Genomic DNA, 20,553 nt, shown 5'->3' with positions numbered 1-20,553 from the left:
AGACGAGGCATAGGCTTTGCCATGTACCTGCCCTCTGTCTCTACCCGACCCCGCCTCTGAGGCCCGAGACCGTAAGGTGGACTGAAGCGGCTAAAGGGTCTACACAGACCCTGGCTGTCCCTTGGTAAGAATACAGCAAAGAACACACACACACACCTCCGGGAAAACTCTGATGCAGCTTCCTCCCCCAGGCTCACAGTAAGGGTCTCAGCTTCTGTCTCGGCCACTGTAGGTGCTCGAGAAACATTTGTGGGTAAATAAATCCCCAGGCTGCTTCTTTCTTGAAAAAAATGAGGGGTTGGAGTATGGCTGCTTCTCAACTGTAGAAATACGATGGGTTTGGGGGCTGGAATGAGGGAGGGTGGAAGGTGGGTGGGGATGCCGGGACAAGGGAAGGTTCCCTAAGGGCACCCTGACCGTCCCAGCAGAGATAATGTTCCCATTGTCTGCAGATATTCACTTAGCAAGGGGGAAGAAAGGCCAGGAGGGCAGGCCTCCCCTTTCCAGGCCAGAGGTAAAACCCCCTGAGGCGGGTCTTGGAGGGTGTGGATGCTTTGTTGGTCTCAACAGCCCTAAGGTCATCTGCAGGAGAACCCTCCAGGGCAGCTGGCCTCAGGGGCCTCTCCTGGGTCTGGACCTCTCCTGAGTGCCCCGAGGGCCCTGACCTCGGTCCACACTCACACCCCCCAAAGGACAAGGACATTCATGGCTGCCTGGGTGGGGGGAGGGGACAGACAGGGGTGCCAGTTTCCTTTTGCAGTGGGACAGAGGGCCCTCCATGTCAGTACCGCTGGACTCCAGCACCTGGCAGGGGGCTTGGGTCCCAGCTGCAGGGACCCGCACTGGGAGGTTGCTTCCCTGTTTGGGTTCCCAAGTCCAGGACAGTGTTGATGCAAGGAGACGGCACCGTCGAAGATTTTCCAGTCGGAATAAGTGAGAGGCTGTTACCTAACCAGGCAGAGCCAGCCCCACCCCTACGCTGAATTCAGAGGCCCTCCTGAAGGGTCCTTAATGTGGAGAGCCCCTCCCTGGAGGAGGCACCCTCCCCACCTCCACCTGCCTGTCTTCCAGGCCTCCAATCAGCACCCCCAGAACGCAGCGGGGGCCGGGGGGCACGGTAGCAGTAGGAGGGGTTCCTGTGAGTACCTCTCCAGCTGGACCAGCCGGGGCATCGAGCCACCCTTTTCACGAGACTTGGACTCAGGTGCCACCTGTGCAACCCTGAGCAGACCTCTTGGACACTCTGGGCCTCAGTGTCCCCGTCAGCGAGAAGGGGACCACGGTGGCCTCCCCGGCAACACTGTGAGGGTTTCACCAACATGTGAGTCACCACCGCTCCCCAGAGCAGCCTTCCTGCTGCAGTTCCCACCACATACAGTAGAGGGAGCTCGACCCCGTTCTCAACCTAGGAGGAGGGGCATATGCCCTTCTCAGCAACCTGCCCCGCCCCACCCTAGCAGAAATCATGGGTGCCATCTGACGCCTCCCGTTTAAGGGGCAGGAGGGACCCTAGGGCCCTCGCCCTTCTTTAATCCTTGTGGGGCAGGGGACCCAGTAGGAAGCACCCCAGGGCATTGCACCCCAGATGTCCAGCCCTGCGATCACTTTGGTAGCCATCTCTGTTTTCAGAGCTATCACTCCAACCCCACCACAGCTGTGCGAAATCGGGACTGCCATACACAGCCCATTTTAAGTGTCTGGTTCAATGGCTTGTAAATTTTTTCCCTAAGATTTATTCATTTGAAAGGCAGAGTTACAGAGGGAGAGAAAAGAAGAAGTCTTCAATCTGCTGGTTCCTCCCCAAGTGGCCGCAAAGGCCTGGGCAGGGCCAAGCCAAAACCAGGAGCCAGGAGCTTCCTCCGGGTCTCCCATGTGGATGCAGGGGCCCAAGCACTCGGGCCATCCTCAGCTGCTTTCCTAGGCCAAACAGCAGGAAGCTGGATTGGAAGTGGAGCAGCCAGGTCTCTAACCAGCGCCCATGTGACATGCTAGCTTCGAAGGCATAGGCTTAACCTGCTACTCCACAGCACCAGCACCATAAATAAATCTCTTTTTGGAAAGGTGTATCTGTGCCATAGCATGTCAGTCGTCTCATTTGATACACCACGTTTTGTTTATCCAATCCAATTTGGGTGGTTTCACTTTTTGGTTATTATGAGTAATACTGTTATGGACATTAGCATATATTAAGTGTTTTTTACATAACATATTTTTACATAACATTACATAACAGCAATACTGTTATGAACATTAGCATATATTAAGTCCTTTTAGTGGACATTTTTCTCATGTATCCTAAGTAGGCAGTTTAATTTTCTAGGACATATGTTGTATTTTTTTAAAAAAAGATTTATTTATTTATTTGAAAGGTAGAGTGACAGAGAGAGAAGGAGAAAGAGATATCCTTCATCTGCTGGTTCATTTCTTTTCCAAATATTGATTTATTTGTTTATTTAAAGATTTGTTTTATTTTATTTTATTTGAAAGGTAAAGTTACAGAGAGAGAGAGAGAGAGAGAGAGAGAGAGATCTTCTATCTGCTGGTTCATTCCCCAAATGGCTGCAATAGACAAGGCTGGGGCAGGCCAAAGCCAGAAATTCTACCTGGGTCTCCCATGTGGGTGGCAGGGGCCCAGGGACTTGGACCATCCTCCACTGCCTTCCCAGGTGCATTAGCAGGGAGATGGATTGGAAGTGGAGCCAGTACTGAGATACAGGTCACAAGCGGTGGCTTAACCCACTGTACCACAGCATAGGCCCCAGTACTCTCACGTTTAACTTTCTAAAAAGCTGCCAAGTTGTTTTCCAAACTGGCTGTACCATTGTATATTCCTATTATTGTCGATGTTATAAATGACATGGGGGGGGGGGGCAGGTGTTGCACAATAGTGAGTTAAGCCACAGCTTGCGATGCCCGCACCGGGTGCTATAGCAGAGTGCGGCTGGTTGGAGTCCCGGCTACTCTGCTTCCCATCCACCTCCCTGCTAATGTTCCTGGAGAGCAGCAGGTGACGGCCCAAGTCCTTGAATTCCTGTCACCCACACGGGAGGCTCCCAGCTTCAGCCTGGCCCAGCCCTGGCTGTTGTGGCCATTTGAAGAGTGAACCAGCGAATAGAAGAAATCTCTCTCCCCCTCTCTCTGCCACTCTGCCATTGGAATGAGTAAAGAAATAAACCTTTAAAAAAATGCTATTCTGGAACATTCTCTCAAAATAAAAAAGAAGTTAAGATGTTGCCCAAGTTAGATGGCTAGCAAGTGGCAGCACGAGACCCACGTTGGTGACCATAACGGACTAGGAGGGAAGCCCTTCCTGCTCCAGAGTACGCTGAGCCCCCCCCCCCCCGCCCCGCCCGGCATAAAGCCACGCACTTGCGCACCAGGCTCAGGTCTGGAACATTCTGTTCACGGTGCAGCTTCATCATCTGCCCAGCTCCGTGGCTTTGGCTGCTGGCTCTTACCTCTCAGAGCTCTGGCTTTATCATCTGGAAATCAGGAATAGCATCTTCCCTTGTTTACGGAAAGTTTCAGACCCATACAAAAGCAAACAGAGGAGTAGAAGGAACCTCTGCATACCTAACGCCCCCCCCCCCATCCCTTATCAACTCAGGGCCAAGGTTGTTCCATTCTGACCCCCCACTTCCTCCTCTACCCCCACTTAAAAATTCACCTTTACCAAAGTGTGATTTACATACAATAAAATGCATATTTTTAAAAAGATTTGTTTACTTACTTGAGAGGTAGAGTTACAGAGGGAGGGAGAAACAGAAAGATCTTCTATCCGCTGGTTCACTCCCCAGATGGCCACAACTGCCAGAGTTGAGCTGGTCTGAAGCCAGGTGCCAGGAACTTCCTTTGGGTTCCCCACATGGGTGCAGGGACCCAAGCACTTGGGCCATCCTCCACTCCCTTCCCAGGCCATAGCAGGGAGCTGGATCAGAAGAGGAGCAGCAGGGACAGGAACCAGCACCCATATGGGATGCCGGCGACACAGGAGGAGGCTTAGCCTACTACGCCCTAGTGCCAGCCTCCAAATGCACATTTTTAAAAAAGATTTATTTATCTATTTGGAAGGCAGGGTTATATAGAGAGAAGGAGAGACAGAGAGGTCTTCCATTCGCTGGTTCACTCCCCAAATGGCCACAATGGCCAGAGCAGGGCCGATCAGAAGCCAGAAGCCAAGAGCTTCTTCCAGGTCCCCTACTTGGGTACAGGGGCCCAAGGGTTTCCGCTGCTTTCCCAGGCATGTCAGCAGGAAGCTGGATCGGAAGTGGAGAAGCCGAAACTCCTTCCGGCACCCACATGGGATGCCAACACAGCAGGCAGCAGCTTTATCCAATATGCCACAGCGCCGGCCCCAATACATAAATCTTTAAAAAAGTAAACATAAACCAACATTATTATCAAACCTAAAAAGAAGGAAAGAGATCACTCATCCTTTAGCATCATCAAATAAAGAGTATTCAAATTTAAAAAAAAAAAGATTTATTTTTACTTACTTGAAAGGGAGAGTTGGCCGGCGCCATGGCTCAACAGGCTAATCCTCCGCCTTGCGGCGCCGGCACACCGGGTTCTAGTCCCAGTTGGGGCGCCGGATTCTATCCCGGTTGCCCCTCTTCCAGGCCAGCTCTCTGCTATGGCCCGGGAAGGCAGTGGAGGATGGCCCAAGTCCTTGGGCCCTGCACCCGCATGGGAGACCAGGAAAAGAACCTGGCTCCTGGCTTTGGATCAGCACAATGCACCAGCCGCAGTGGGCATTGGAGGGTGAACCAACGGCAAAGGAAGACCTTTCTCTCTGTCTCTCTCTCTCACTATCCACTCTGCCTGTCAAAAAAAAAAAAAAAAAAAGAAAAAAAAAAAAAAAGAAAGGGAGAGTTAACAGAAAGAGAGAAAGACAGAGAGATCTTCCATCCACTGGTTCACACCCCAGATGGCCACAACAGCCGGAGCTGGGCCAAGCTAAAGCCAGGACCCAGGAGCTTCTTCTGGGTTTCCCACATGGGTGTAGGGGCCCAGGGACTTGAGCCATCTTCTACTGCTTTCCCAGGTGCAGGTGGCAGCTTTACCCACTACACCACAGTGCTGGCCCCTCAGATTTCTAATTTCTTTGCAATTTGTTTAGCTTATTTGAATTAGGATCCAAAGAAGGATTTCAAATGATTCATGTGTCACTTAACTCTTTTCATCCATAAGTTCCTGCTTTACCTCTTTTTATTTTCCCCTTGCAACTTATTTATCGAAGGTACTAGATTGTTCTCCAGTGCATCCCCATGGTGTCATTTAGTTAAGCAGTGTTTACTCAACATATTTAATGAGTGCCTGCTATATATAGGATTGCCAAATGGAGCACAAGAAAAAAAATACAAAAATACTTGTATCCCAAAAAAAGTGATTTATGGGACTGGGTTTGTGGAAGAGCAGGATAAATCGCCTCTTGGGACAACCACATCCCATATCAGAGCACTGGCTCAAGTCCCAGCTGCTCCACTTCCACTCCAGCTCCCTGCTCATGCATCCTGGAAGGCAGCAGAGGACGGCACAAGTGCTTGGGCCCCTGCCACCCACATGGAGACTCTGAGGTCCAGGCTCCTGGCTTTGGCATGGCCCAGCCCTGGCTGCTGTAGGCATTTGGAGAGTGAACCAGCAGATGGAGACCTCCCTGTGTCGCCCTGCCTTTCAAGTGGATGCAAATAAGTAAGCATTTTCCGTGCTGTATTATTTTCTGTAAGTCCAGTTTAACTGGGCATTCTAGGGGATCCTACGTACCAGAGGGATTCTTGCCCTGGAGGCACGGCCCTGTGCAAGGCAGACACTCCTCTTCGTCCCTTCGCGGAGTTTCCACTCAGGTAAACTGGGGGAGCCAAGCCATCCACAGGGTAGCAACGGGGCGAGCATCCAGTGAGAAAGACGGCGTGTCCGAGCTCTCGTCGTCGCTTAGGCGGCCCTCTCCCTTTTCTTCTGTTTCCTCTCTTCCCCGTCCCTGCTCCCCATTGCCCCAGGATGTATTCCTGGCTGCCCTCCTCGGGCTCTGCTTCCCCAGGTGTCCACAGCAGGGTCCTCCATCTACTCCTGGTCACTGAGCCGCGACCAGGGAGCAAGCCCTGTGTGCCTGGCCCCGGGGATTCGGAGGCGACAAGACGCACCCTGGTGGCGGAAGGTGGGCATTACAGGCTAATTCGAGAAGAAGCAATAAAGCGATGACCACGGCCAGCTTACAGGAGGCCTGGCCGTTGTGGAAGGCAGCGTCTTCCCGAGAAGGAGGCATGAGGGAAGGGTTCCAATCGAGGAACCAGCAGAGGCCAGGAATGGGCAAGCCAGTGCCTGTCCGCGGGCCACCAGCCACCCCCCATCAACACCAGGCCCTCCTGATAGATTGAGGGGGCCTGGGTTTGGTCCCTGCCCTCTGCCCTCCCTGTCACTCACCTGTCACACAGCCAGCGACTCTCCCCTTGACCCCGGAGACTCCCGCCCCATCCCTCTCCCCATCACAGCAGACAGCTGTCTACACCCTCTGTCTTGCTGTTCTCACTTCCCACTTACTTCTCAACCCACTTCCATCTGCTTCCACCCCCAGCCGCCACTGAAATAGCTCGTGCTGAGGCCCCAGGGCCTCTGTCGCCTCCAAGCCAGTGGGCTCTCGACACAGGCTCCCGCCATGGGGCTGACCACTTCTTTCTAGAAGCTCTGGGCACTGCGCTCGTCCGCTGTCAGCTGCCTTGCTGTGGCTCCCTCTGGGTCTCCAGTGCAGGCTCATTCTCCCCTCTCCTCTCGCCCCACTCTGCAATGACCACGGGTCCCCCAGGGCTCAGCCAGCCCCTCCCCGCCAGCTCTGACCCAGACGCCCGCAGCTCCCTACAGCAGCACCTCCAGGGTCCCTCAGACTCAGCCTGTCCCAAACCACCCGTGTCCAGGTCCCTGTGCTGCCGGGGCAGGGGGTGGGAATTCTCCCACTTCCGCAGAGAAGCATCATCTGGGTCATGGCGCCACCCTGAGACAGTCCCGCAGGTCTCACACCCAGAGCTGCAAGGTGGACAATGCTGAGCGTTGACTCAAGACCCCTGCACGGTCTCCCCTTGCTCTCGGGATAAAGACCTGAAGTCTGCGCTTGCTCCCAGGTGAGGTTACCTGAGGCTGACAGCCCCACCAGGCCTCCTCCCCCTCCTCCTCCCCCCTCCCATCAGCACCTGCCTCCTGGCGGGCACCAGCTCCTGTTTGCAGCCGCACTGGGTCACCCTTCCTGGGAGACTGCCCAGGTCAGCCCCGCCGGAGCTCCAGAGCCAGGCCTGCTTCCTCCCGGAGCCTGGCCCCCCACCGCTCGCTGTTGGTTGGTTACTGTGATGATCTGTCCACCCACCCCTTCCCTACCTCAGTCTGTCTCATGGGGATAGGGACCACTGAGAATTTTGCCTTAGCTTGGTGACTGGCGCATAGAAGATGATCAAGTGGATTAAAAAAATTTGTGGCCAGTGCCGTGGCTCAACAGGCTAATCCTCTGCCTTGCAGCGCTGGGGCACCGGGTTCTGTCCCGGTTGCCCCTCTTCCAGGCCAGCTCTCTGCTATGGCCCGGGAGTGCAGTGGAGGATGGCCCAAGTGCTTGGGCCCTGCACCCCATGGGAGACCAGGAGAAGCACCTGGCTCCTGCCTTGGGATCAGCAGGGTGCGCCGGCCACAGCGCGCTGGCCGCGGTGGCCATTGGAGGGTGAACCAACGGCAAAAAGGAAGACTTTTCTCTCTGTCTCTCTCTTCTGTCACTATCCACTCTGCCTGTCCAAAAAAAAAAAAAAAAAAAAAAAAAAAAAAAAAAGTTAATGTTTATTTGCAGGACTGCTGTTGTGTTGCAAGGGGTTGGGTAAAACGCTGCTTGGGACCCTGGCATCCCAAACTGGTGCTCCAGTTTGAGTCCTGGATACCCTGTTTCTGATCCAGCTCCCTGCTAATGCACCTGGGAAGGTGCATGGCCAAGTACTTGGGCCCCTGCCACACATGTAGGAGTCCCACACGGCGTTCCTAGCTCCTGGCTTGGGCCTGGCTGAGACCTGGCTGTTGTGGCCATTTGGATGGCATGGGGCATGAGTGGCATGTGGGTGGCAGGGACGAACTTGAACCAGGCACTCCTGTAGTATCCGATGCAGGCATCCCAAGCAACATCTTAACTGCTATGTCAAATGCCAGCCCTTCAAATACATTTTTTAAATTTTTCAAAGATTTCTTTTATTAATTTGAAAGACAGAATGACAGCAAGAGAGGGAGAGAAAGAGAGAGAGAACAATCTTCCATCTGCTGGTTCATTCCCCAAATGGCTTCAACATCCAAGGCCAGGCTGAAGCCAGGAGCCAGGAGCTCCATCCAGGTCTCCCACGTGGGTGCAGGGGCCCACCATCTGCTGCCTTCCCAGGTGCATTAGCAGGGAGCTGGATGGAAGCAGAGAAGGCAGGACTCGAGCCAGGCTCCACTGCAGGATGCTGGTGTTGCAAGAAGCTGCCTAAGGTGCTGTGCCACAACGCTGGCTGCTCAGGGAGATTTTTAAAAACTCTTTATTATATAGTTTTCTTTTTCATTTGAGAGGCATAGACAGACAGATAAATAGGCAGAGAGAAACAGAGTCTGGTTTACTCCCAAACACTCTCAACAGCCAGGTGGCCAAGGCTGGGAGCTGGAAACTCAGTCCAGCTCTCCCACGTGGCTGGGGGGACCTGCTCTCTGGAGCATTCCTGCTGCCTCCCAGAGTCTGCATTGGCAGGAAATTGGAGTGAAGAGCTGGGCCAGGCTTTGTCCAACCGGAGTCTAAACTGTTAGGCCAAACACCCAGCCCACAGACTTTTTTTTTTTTTTTAAGATTTATTTAGTTGTTATTTGAAAAGCAGAGAGAGAGAGAGAGAGAGAGAGAGAGAGTCATCCATCTGCTGGCTCACTCCTCAAATGGATATAACAGCCAGAGCTGGGCCAGGCAGAAGCCAGGAGCCAGGAATTCCATCCAGGTCTCCCACATGGGTGGCAGGGGTCCCACACTTGAGCCATTGTCCACTGCCTTCCCAGGTGGGTTAGCAGGGAAGGGGATGGGACGCTCAGAGCAGCCGGGACCCTAAGCCAGGGCTCTGATGTGGAAGTGCAACATTGCAACCGCAGCTTAGCCACAGTGCCATGCTCTGTAGGCACACTTTATCATCTAAAAAGGCAGAGTGAAGGGAACCCCAACACACCTATCAACTGGATCTAACAATCAGCATCTTAGTATTCTTGCTGAAATACTTTAAAGTGATTTAGAGTTTGTGTCGCAATTTACTCTAAATGCTTCAGGGACTTTTCCTGCTGTTTAGTATGACCACCGCTTACAAAACTAACAGTCATTCCTCAGTATCAAGGAATGTCCTGCCCACATTCACATTTGCTCACGTGTTCCCCTAAAATGCTTTTTTTGCGTTTGGTCTGTTCCCCCGGGAAGCTAAATAAGGCTTGTACATTGCAGTCGACTGGGTCTCCTAAGTCTCATTTAAATCTCCAATAACTTTTCTCCCCCCGTGCCACTGACTTGTTGAATTACCAAAGTGTTTAAATTACAGACATCGTGTCCCACCGTCTAGATTTCTCTGATTGCTTCCTCATGGTGTTGTTTATCCCATATTTCCTGTAAACTGGAAATTAGACCTACAGACTTGATTAACTTCAGGTGGAGAACTCTGCACACCACTCTAGGTGGGGTGGCTGCGACGGCACGGAGGGGACACGCCTGGCACTGGTGGAGCCCACCGGCGACTGCAGAACCTCCTACTGGGGAAGCTGTAGCTCCTTGAGGGCCAGCGAGTATTCTGCAGGGTGAAACCTTGGAATGATTGCGCTATTATTCAAGGAATGATGAACAGGAGAGAGGATGGTGGGCAGAACTCCAACAGCCCGATGGTTTGATAAGAAATTTGGATTTGGGGGTCAGCTCCCTGCTTGCTAATGCATCTGAGAAAGCAGCAGAAGATGGCCCAAGTGCTTGGACCCCTGCACCCACGTGGGAGACCCGGATGGAGTCCCTGTATCCTGGCTTCAGCCTGGCCCAGCTCTGGCCATTGTGGCCATCTGGGGGAATGAATCAGCGGATGGAAGACCTCTCTCTCTCTGTTATTCTGCCTTTCAAATAAATTTTTTAGAAAGGAAGAAAAAATATTTATTTAGATATTTGGATTTGCTCCTGTAGGATGGACAGTTAGGACCACTTTGACGCAGGGGAAGTCACGTGGTCAGTCTCAGTAGGGAAGGTGCGGGGGAGGGAAGGGCGTGGGAACCAGCATTTCCTAGATGCATAGCTCTGCAGGGGTTGGCATCCTTGATCTTAGTGAATCCTCAGCTGTGTCTCATAGAAAATTCTAGAGATGCAAAGTGGAGGCTCTGACCAAGGAGACGGGGCAGAGAATCAGGCAGTGGGGCCACAGGAGGGAGAACCCTCGGCACCTGCCAGCCCTGGCTGGGGCCCGGCTGGTACGAGGAGGGGACGCAGTAGCTGGAGGGTCGGATAATGAGCTCCGGCTCCCAGCTGCCCAGAGGTCTCCAGACCGCTCTCGGGAGCAATGGTGTTTAGAGCATGACAATGTCTAGGATTTGGCTTCCGGCACGGCTCAATAATTAGCGTGAATTCTCTCTCCCTGGCACTTCATTCAAAGCAAAGACACTCTCCCATTCATCCCGAGCAGGCCTGCTTTCTGCGGGGGCTGCAGGCCGGCGGAACCTGGCGTGGTGTGGACTCCGAGGCCAGGGGGTACTGACCTGGCCCCACGCCCAGCCAGAGCTGGCCTTGGGGCTGGCGCGTGGGCTGGGTCCCCCCCCCCAGTCACCACTGGGCGGGAGTGTGGCCCAGAGACCGGCTCCCAGGAGCAGTGCGTGGACAGACGTAGAGAGGAGGACGTGGCAGGTTCTGCAGCGGATGGGAGGGATGCTAGGCGGGGCCGTGTTCAGGATGCGGGGGCACTTGTAGAATGAAGAAGGCGGAGAGTGCAGGACGTAGCGACTGGTTCAGGGGATGGACTGTGCGCAGAGCTGGGGACCTACGGGAGGGAGGGTGCGACTCGGGTGGGAGAGGTGGAGTTGAGTTTCTGACTCAAGGTGTGATCTGGGGAGACCCAGGGAAGGAGGTCAGGGATGGAGAGAGGTCAGGGCCAGGTCACAGGCGCCCAGGTCAAGGTCGGGAGCACAAGCAATGGGGGGTGGGCCTCCTGGCTAAGATGCCTTCATCCCATCTGAGATTCCTGGCTCTGACTCCTTGCTAAAGCAGACCCTAGGAAGCAGCAGTGATGGGTCAAGTTGTTGGATTCCTGTCAACCAAGAGGGAGACCTGGATTGAGTTCCTGAAGATTTGGGGAGTGAATCAATTTTAAAATATTTATTTATGGGCCAATGTTGTGGTATAATGTAATACCGGCATCCCATATGGTTGCTGGTTTGAGTCCCGGCTGCTCCACTTCTGATCCAGCTCCTTGCTAACGCGCCTGGGAAAGCAGCAGAGGATGGCTCAAGTCTTTGGGCCCCTGCACCCATGTGGGAGACCTGGAGGAAGCTCCTGGCTCCTGGCTTTGACCTGACCCAGCCCTTGCCCTTGTGGCCATAGGGAGTGAACCAACTGATGGAAGATACATCTCTCCCGCCCCCGTCATTCTGCCTTTCAAATAAATAAATCTTAAAAAAATGTCCTTATGTACTTATTTGAAAGGCAGAGTGACAGAGAGAGGAAGAGACAGAAAGAGAGATCTTCCATCTGCTGGTTCATTCCTCAAATGGCCTCAACAGCCAGGGCTGGGCCAGGCCAAAGCCAGGAGCCAGAAGTTTCATCGGGGTCTCCCACGCGGGTGCAGGGCCCAAGCACTTGGGCCATCTTCCTCTGCTTTCTCAGGCCACAGCAGAGAGCTGGCTTGGAAGAATGTGAGTGCTGGCACTTGAACCAGCGCTCCAGGATGGGATGCCGGCATTACACTGGTGGCTGCTTCACCTGCTGCATCACTGTGCTGGCCCACAAAGACTAATCTAGAAGAGAAAGTACAAGCACGGAGAGGCCTTTCCAGGGAAAGCCATGCACACCCAGAAGAGGCCAACCACCCCCCGGCTCTGCTGCAGGGGGTGGGAGCCGGAGGAAAGGACCCTCCCACAGGCAGGTGACTGAGCAACAGAGACACGAGGAGCGAAAGGCTGGGGCTTTCCAGAGCCATGGAGAGGCTAAGGAGGACGATGGTGGAGGAACCACCGGTCTTAGTAAGACGCAGCCGTGATTCTAAGCCTTGGACGACTCTGGCTTCTTAGCAGACACGGGAAGCAGAGGAACTGCCCGGAGTCTGGCACGGCAGTGGGAACAGAGCACATGGCACCTGCGGGGCACTCGCAGCAAAGCCATCCAGAGAGGCCCCTGGGGGCCTCTGTTCTGGTCACTTGCCCCCCAGAGCAGAGCATGCGCGGGCCCCGGGCCCATGAGGATAGAGGCTCGGAACCCTTGCTGAGTCCCACATGTGCCAGGCCCAGTCCTAGGCCCCTGAAAACAGCAGCAGAATCCCTAGAGACCTCTGTCTTTGTGGCACTTACACCAGCGGGGAAAGAGTGACAACAGACAACATGGAAGGTCAAGGACAAACGGGGATGGCGCGCATGGCGACGGGGGGTGGGGGGTGGTGGGGTGGGGGTGGGGGGTGGGGGTGGGGGAGCAGGGTGCAATTTTGAATGGAGTGGTCCAGGAATGAAACAAAGAAGGCAGGAGCAAGCCGGGAAGTGGCAAGGAGGCCGGGTGGCTGCAGTGCAGAGAGACAAAGAGTGGGCTTCCCTGGGGTCGTCTCCCGGTGGAGCAGGAGCACTCAGATCCCTGGGTGGGGACAGAGGCGGGGTAAGGAAGAGGCGTGATCAGTGAGGAGGCAGCCACCAGGACCTGGGAGAGAGGACGAGGTGGAGACTGTGGGAAGGCAGCAGATCTGCACGCAGTCTGAGCCAGAGCCGACCGGAAGCGCTGGCAGAGTGCACGTGGGAGGGAATGATGGAAAGACAGAGGTGGGGGAGGCTGCGGGGGAGGCAGCCTGGGGGAGCGGGCAGGGGGAAGGGTGGAGCGAGAGCTCTAGGTGGTTCTAGGGAGACCCAGGACACTCCCCCATGTTTGCAAGGGGCACCCTGGACAGCCAGACTTCAGAGAATGCCCACGACAGGTGGTTCCAGGTGACATTCGGAGAACAGTTTCAGCAGCAGGGCTGAATGTGACAGCCGTTGGTCTCCTGACACAGGACGCAGAGCCTGTGACAGCGAGAGCTGGGCAAGGGGCCCGTCTGGAGGCCAAGGGGCAGCGGCAAGGCAGGGAGAGGTTGCAGACCAGGATCGGGTGGTTCCACGGGAGGGAGGGGAGCTGGACCCCAGCTGAGGCTCGGCTAGACAAGAGGAGGGTCAGGCTCGCGGCACTGAGAGTCTGGGACAGAGGAAAACCCAGAGGTGGCCAGGACACAGGGGGTGTAGGAAGCCCGGTTTGCGACTCCAGGATGTTGAATGCCAACCCAGGCATCATCCTGAGGGCCTTTTGTGATGCGGCCATGTGGGAGTGAAGCAGTGGGTGGAAGATCTCTCTGTCTCTCCCCTCTCTCTGTAACTCTGCTTTTCAAATAAATGAATAAACCTTAAAAAGAAAATAGGGGGCCGGCACCGTGGCTCACTTGGTTAATCCTCCGCCTGCGGCACCAACAACCCATATGGGCACTGGATTCTAGTCCCGGTCGCTCCTCTTCCAGTCCAGCTCTCTGCTGTGGCCCGGGAGGGCAGTGGAGGATGGCCCAAGTGCTTGGGCTCCTGCACCCACATGGGAGACCAGGAAGAAGCACCTGGCTCCTGGCTTCGGATCGGTGCAGCGGCCATTTGGGGAGTGAGCCAGTGGATGGAAGGCCTTTCTCTCTCTCCCTCTCTCTGTCTGTAACTCTAACTCTCAAATAAATAAATAAAATCTTTATAGAGAACTGAATTTTTTAAAAGAAAATATATGTGGCTTCTGTGCGTACAGTTCCTTAGGCAGGTGCCATAACCTATAGATGCGCTGAGTGTAGCCCAGGGCCGGAGCAGCCGGAGCAGCCAGAGCAGCGTCCTGACCCCAGCCCCGCCCCCATTCCAGGCTCAGCCGGTGGGCAGGGGGAGAGAGCAGCTCAGCCTGGGCTGGGGTGTGTGTGTGTGTGTGTGGAGTGTCTCTGCAGAGGCACGGCCTGTTCTCTCTACAGAGGAGCTGGATGAGCTGCTCTGCCAGGACACCGACTCAAGATGCGCTGCAGCAACGGAACAGCAAGTGCAAGGTCACACAGACCCACCGGGAGGAGCAGCAGCTGAGGGCCCCAGTGTGGCAGTTCAGACAGCAAGACTGGCCAGCCACTTTCCTAACTGCGCTGACCATCAATGCCAGTACTGGTGGCTGAGAGTTTTGAATCCAGACCTTGTCAAGGGGCCCTGGGCCAGAGAGCAGGACCAGAGCTGGTCAAGAAGTATGGCGCGAAGCAGTGGACATTGACCGCCAGGCACCTGAAGGGCCAGCTGGGGAAGCAGTGCCGTGAGCGCTGGTACAACCACCCCAACCCTGCTGGACCGCATCACCTGTGAGGCCCATAAGGTGCTGGGCAGCCGCTGGCCCGGATCACCACGATGCTGCCTGGGCGCATGGACAGTGCTGTGAAGAATCAGGGGACTCCACCCTCAAAAGGAAGGTGGACACGGGAGGCAAGTCCAGAACTGCAAACCCGTGTACTTGCTGCTGGAGCTTGAGGACAAGGAGAGCCACCAGGCTACAGGAGGCCAGGCGATCCTGTGACCAGCTGGCCCTCAGCGCCCCCTAAAGGAGGAGGAAGGCAGTGCAGAGCCGGAGCTCGTCCCTGCACAGCCAGAGGGCACAGCGTGCAACTCCAGAGCCCTCCCAGGAACTCCCCGGGTGCGAGGACCAGCAGGACTCCCGTCGGAGAGAGGATCCTGCCCTACAAGTGGTGGTAGAGGCTGCCAACCTCCTCATCTCTGCCGTGGGCCAGCTTGTCCAAAGCCCTGAACCTGATCGAGTCGGACCCCGATGCTTGGAGCGATCTGAGTAAATCTGACCTCCCGGGGAGACACCTGCAGACGGCAGTGTCCACAGTAGCCCAGTACAGCCTCACGCACCACCCCAGCAGCAGGCACTGACACTCTGTCAGCCGGTGAGCCCTGGGGCCCGATGTGACCGAGTACCACCTGGAAGCCACGCCATCTCGGACCTGAGCCGCAGCAGCCGGGACGAGCTGATGCCTGTCTCCCCCGGCACAGGCACACCACCCTCGGTGCCCAGGCGGCAGAGGAAGCAGTGAGTGGCCCTGTCCCCTGTCACGGAGAGCAGCGCCAGCCTGTCTGCAGACTGCAACAGCCGCACACCCAGGACCACGCCTGTCCAGACGCTGCCCTTCTTGCCCTCCCAGTGTCTGAACTTCCGGAACAAACAGGACACCTTGGACCTCGAGAGCCCCTCACTGACGTCCACCCCTGTGTGCAGCCAGAGCTGGTGGTGACCACGCCCCTGCACCAGAAACATACTCTGTGTGACCCCAGATCAGAAGTACTGCATGGACAACACCCCCACATGCCCACCCCCTTCAGGAACGCCCTGGAGAAGTACAGCCCCCGGAAGCCCCTGCCGCAGACCCTGCGCTGGATGAGGACCGTGCACTCGGAAGCCAGAACTGAACTCACTGTCGAGGGCAACTGAGGCCTGAGAAGCAGGAGAGGAAGCCTGGGCCGCCGCAGAGCCCCAGCAAGAAAGTGCGCGAGCTTCTGGCTCTGGACGTCGCGGACGAAGATGCGAGGCTGGTGACGTCCACGATGCCCCAGGGTCTGGCTATGCCAACCAGCGTCCCCTCCGGCTCCGCAAGCCACGTCCTGTCCGGAGGGCAACGGCCTGCTCAGCCAGGGCTTCCTCCAGGCCAAGCCTGAGAAGGGGGGCGGTGCCCACACCCCTGACTGCACCTGGAAGATGGTGGCCCGCGGGGGACCAGGGACCAGTGGTCAGTGCAGGAGAAAGCCCGGGGTCCCTGAAGCCCAACCTCATCCTGTGGTGCTTACAGGGGCTGGGGGCTGGGAGCACCCTCAGGTGAGCGCCTGCAGGGATCCTTCTGCCGCCAGCCTCTCCCCAGACTGCTCAGGTCGGGGCAGAAGAGCCACACACTATGCAAAGCCAGCTGTGGGCAGCTCCCAGCGCTCACAGAACAAAGTCCCACTCCGGGCCTGCCTGTCCCCTCCCCAGCGTCACAGAGAGCCCTGGTCAGGCCTGGCCTCCTCTCAGACCCCTGCTGAGGGCAGGGAATGTGGCCAGGGGTGCTCCTTTCCTTGTTCAGTCCCGGTTGCTTCATTTCCTTGAAAGAATAAACTATTTTATTCCATGTTTTTTAAAAAAGAAAATATATGCTATGCAGTAGGAGTATTCACACACACAAACACACCTGTGCCCAACCTTGCCCCCCCCTTCTCTCTGGGGAAGCAGAACACCCACTCTGGTTCACCTGCACTCTCACGCCCAAGGTGGTTTCCACTAAAACACACTTCTCCCTTCCGATCCTGTCTCCCTCCAGCTCACACCCAGCCCCTAGCAGGGATGATCTATACCCTGCCTCCACCATGCTGGACCAGTTTCTGACACACCTGCCCTACGGACTACACTCCCTCCTCCTTTTTTTTTATTTTTTAATTGTTAATTTTAATTGTTAAATTTTGTTTAATTGTTTTATTTATTTGAAAGTCAGAGTTAGAGAGAGAGAATCTTCCATCTGCTGGTTCACCCCCTAATTGGCCGCAACAGCTGGCACTGGGCTAGGCTGAAGCCAGGAGCTTCATCTGGGTCTCCCACGTGGGTGCAGGGGCCAAGGACTTTGCCAGGTGCATCAGCAGGGAGCAGCGGGGGTGGATCCCGCACCCAGATGGGATGTCAGCACTGCAGACAAGCGGCTTACCCCACTGCACCACGGTGCTGGCCCCCTCCTTCCCTTTTTCCTGGAGCTTCTTCTAGCCTCCTCCTCCTCTGTATCCTTCTAGTGCCCTGTGCTCGGCTCCCCCCACTGTGCTATTAAATGTTGTGTTCCCTGGGCCTGGGCCTGCACCTGCAGCCTCCCAGCAGGCCCTCCCCTGCCTCAGGGCTCCAGTTACCACCCACTGTTAACAGTGCTCAAAGCCATCTCAGAATACTTTTCTTCAGAGTATCAAGGGTATGGCAGAAAAAGTAGACATGAATAGAACACATTATAATTTTTCAGGCAAAACATGTATTTGGCCCCCTCCAAGGACTGAACCTCTAACCCAGCAATGCCCATGCCAAAGTCATTAGCTTTGCTGAGCCTGCTCCTCCTCCCTTCCTCGGGACTGCAGGTAACACAGAAGCTGGGGCTCGTCCCACCCCATGACCGCCCCTGCCAATGATCCCCTTCTCCCGATTTCACCCCCTAGGCACCCCTCTCCAGCCCACCATCCACATCCACTTCCTCACTGCCAGAGACATTCAAACAGCCACTCAAGTATTTCCTGAGCACCTCCTATGCACCAGACATGGATGCAAATGCTTGAACATGACACAGAAATCACTGCCCCACGAAGTTGACGTTCTAGCGTTTGCCATCATTCCCAAAGTCACTCTGCCTGGCACCTCACACCAACCATAGCAAACTTCCTAACACGTGCACGTGCTCAGCATCTCCCCAGGACCCCCATCTCCTAAGGTCAAGTCTGGGCCCTGTGTGATGCCCGCTGATTGCTCCTGAACATGTGGCACGTGCTGGATGACCAGGCCAGGGTTATCTAGCAAATTCTGGCCAGCTTCAAGTCACAGCTCAGACCCTGAGCCCTCCAAGGAGCCTTGCCTGAGGGTCCCAGGCAGGCTCAGGACCTCCTGTCCAGGGCCCCGCCTTTCAGGGTAACAGATCATTCTGCACTGTGGCTTGTCAGCTGGCCACGCACTTTCTTCTCTCCCCCTGCACCTGCAGAGCCGAAATCCGTCTTCCTGCTTTCTGCATCCCCGGGGCCTGCCCATTCATTATCTGGCACATGGCAGGGGTCAATAAATGGCGACTGACCAAGGACATGGCCACGAGTCACAGCAGTGCCACAGACAGGGAAGAGAACCAGCTCTGAATTGGACCCAGGAAAGCCCCCATCGAGATCACCTGGACCCACCTCAGGGACACCCTGTTAAAAGCAGGGTGCAGATCCTGCTTCTGCACCCACCCTCTGGCTGCATGCTCTTTGGGGCTCCCTGAGCGTGTTTCTCCCCTACGCAATGGGAACAGGAATAGAAACCTGTCTGTTGTTGGGAGGAGCACATTATACGCGTGGTAAGTGTCCAGCATGTGAGCATCTTCTGCACCCCACCCCCGGCCTCTGGACCCACTGTCCCCCAGAGCCGTCTGCACCATACCCCCCCACCACCACCCCGCCACCCCCGCTTCCCACCTCCCAGGCTGTGCTCCGCCCATGTCCTTAGCCTCCGCCCCCGCCAGGGCCTGCAATTTTCCAGGCTGAGGTCATCAGCATTAGTCTTGCCTCCCTTGACCTCTGGGTGGTGTGTGACCCCAGCGCAGCTTCCTCCTCCTGAAATCTTCCTGACGTCCACAAGGGCGACCCTGCCACCCGGGCCGGCCTGCTCTGCGGCCTCTCTGGCCCAGTCTCTGTTGACCCAGGCCCCAACAGTCAACTGGCTTCCGACTAGCACCGGCCCCTGTGCCAGATGCTCTGCGCCCCCACCCTGCTCACAGAAGACCCACCCACCAAATCCCCAGGGGGCACCTAGGAGTCATCCCCTCAGCAGGGCTTTGTCAAGCAGACCCTAACCCATTCATTTTTTTTAAAGGCATTTTCTTTTTTCTTTTTTTAATTTTGGACAGGCAGAGTGGACAGTGAGAGAGAGGGAGACAGAGAGAAAGGTCTTCCTTTTGCCGTTGGTTCACCCTCCAATGGCCGCCGCGGTAGGTGCGCTGCGGCCGGCGCACCGCGCTGTTCCGATGGCAGGAGCCAGGTGCTTCTCCTGGTCTCCCATGGGGTGCAGGGCCCAAGCACTTGGGCCATCCTCCACTGCACTCCCTGGCCACAGCAGAGAGCTGGCCTGGAAGAGGGGCAACCGGGACAGAATCCGGTGCCCCGACCGGGACTAGAACCCGGTGTGCCGGCGCTGCACGGCAGAGGATTAGCCTACTGAGCCACGGCGCCGGCATTTAAAGGCATTTTCACTTAGTCGAGAGGCAGAGAGACAGACATATGACAGATGGACAGAGAAAGTTCCCATCCCTGGCTCACTCCCCTCAAAGCTGTAACAGACAGGGCTGGGCCAGGCCAAAGCCAGGAGCCTGGAACCCCATCCAGGTCTCTCACATGGGGGGCAGGGACCCAGGCAGCTGAGCCATCACCTGCTGCCTCGCAGGGTGGGCATCAACAGGAAGCTGGAGTCCCGTGGAGAACCTAGGCGCCCCCTGCCCACTGATATGGGATGTGGGCGTCTTAACTGCTAGGCCAAATGCCTGTCTCCCCTTCCCCGTTCCATTCTTAACATCTCATCTGTGGCTGGCGCTGTGGTGTAGCAGGTAAAGCCGCCATCTGCAGTGCCAGCATCCCATATGGGCGCTGGTTCTAGTCCCGGCTGCTCCTCTTCTGATCCAGCTCTCTGCTATGGCCTGGGAAAGCAGTAGAAAATGGCCCAAGCCCTTGGGCCCCTGCACCCACCTGGGAGACCTGGAAGTAGCTCCTGTCTCCGGCCATTGTGGCCATCTGGGTAGTGAAGCAGTGGATGGGGGACCTCTCTCTCTCTCTCTGCCTCTCAAATAAATTTTTAAAGCAAAAAATCTCATCTCAACCTCCTCCTGTGTGCCCTGCTCCGTCCCCTGTCGCTGCCAGCTTGCTCCCACCCTTGGCCCGGGCTCTGTGAGTCTCCTAACCCCACACTACGTGTGGACCAGCCGCACAGCAGCCCCTGAAATGCTGGATCTCAGATCAGCATCCGCATTTGAAGGAGACCCCTAGGAGATTCCCATGCACCTCCCAACCCAGACCGCCCTCCAACCCTCACCAGTCCCCAGGTCCCTCGATGTTTCCTGCCTCTGTGCTGTCCCCGTGGCCCTTTCTTCTGCCATGTGGTCACCACAACACACAGCTTCACCACACACACCACACTGTTCCCCACCTCCATGCCCTGGCCCAGAATGCTCTTCTGCCCACTGTCTGCCTGCACACCCCCCCCCCCAACCCCATCAGCAGTCACTTCCTTCCTGCCCGTGGTTCCCAGCACTGCCATCTCCCCAGGGCCTGGAAGTTCTCTGTGTGCCCATCCCCCTCCGTCCTCTGCCTATCCCCATGTTCAGGCCCTATGAGTCAATGTCGCTGAAGGACTGAACCACAGAACCACACGGCCCCCACCGGAGCTATCACAGGGCGGTTGCAGGTCGGAGCTGAGGAGGAACTGGCAGGAGGGGAACGGAGCAGGGCGAGTGTACCAGTGGTGTCACCCCTCAGCCTGGAAACTTCCCCAGCGCAGTCAGCAACCCACAGAGCGTTAACTCCAAGGGGACTTTCAAGACCTGGTCACCCACCCAG

General features: G+C 56.1%; 1 pseudogene; it reads left to right on the top strand.

Annotated features, from left to right (window-relative positions):
- The first annotated feature begins 12,600 nt into the window (after positions 1-12,600).
- Positions 12,601-16,023, top strand: LOC133746818 (myb-related protein B-like; annotated as a pseudogene).
- The last annotated feature ends 4,530 nt before the right edge of the window (positions 16,024-20,553 follow it).

The sequence above is a fragment of the Lepus europaeus genome, chromosome 18, assembly GCF_033115175.1.
Source record: "Lepus europaeus isolate LE1 chromosome 18, mLepTim1.pri, whole genome shotgun sequence".
Classification (NCBI taxonomy): domain Eukaryota; kingdom Metazoa; phylum Chordata; class Mammalia; order Lagomorpha; family Leporidae; genus Lepus; species Lepus europaeus.
Note: the sequence above shows the minus strand (reverse complement) of the source record. Positions and strands in the feature narration are given on the sequence as shown.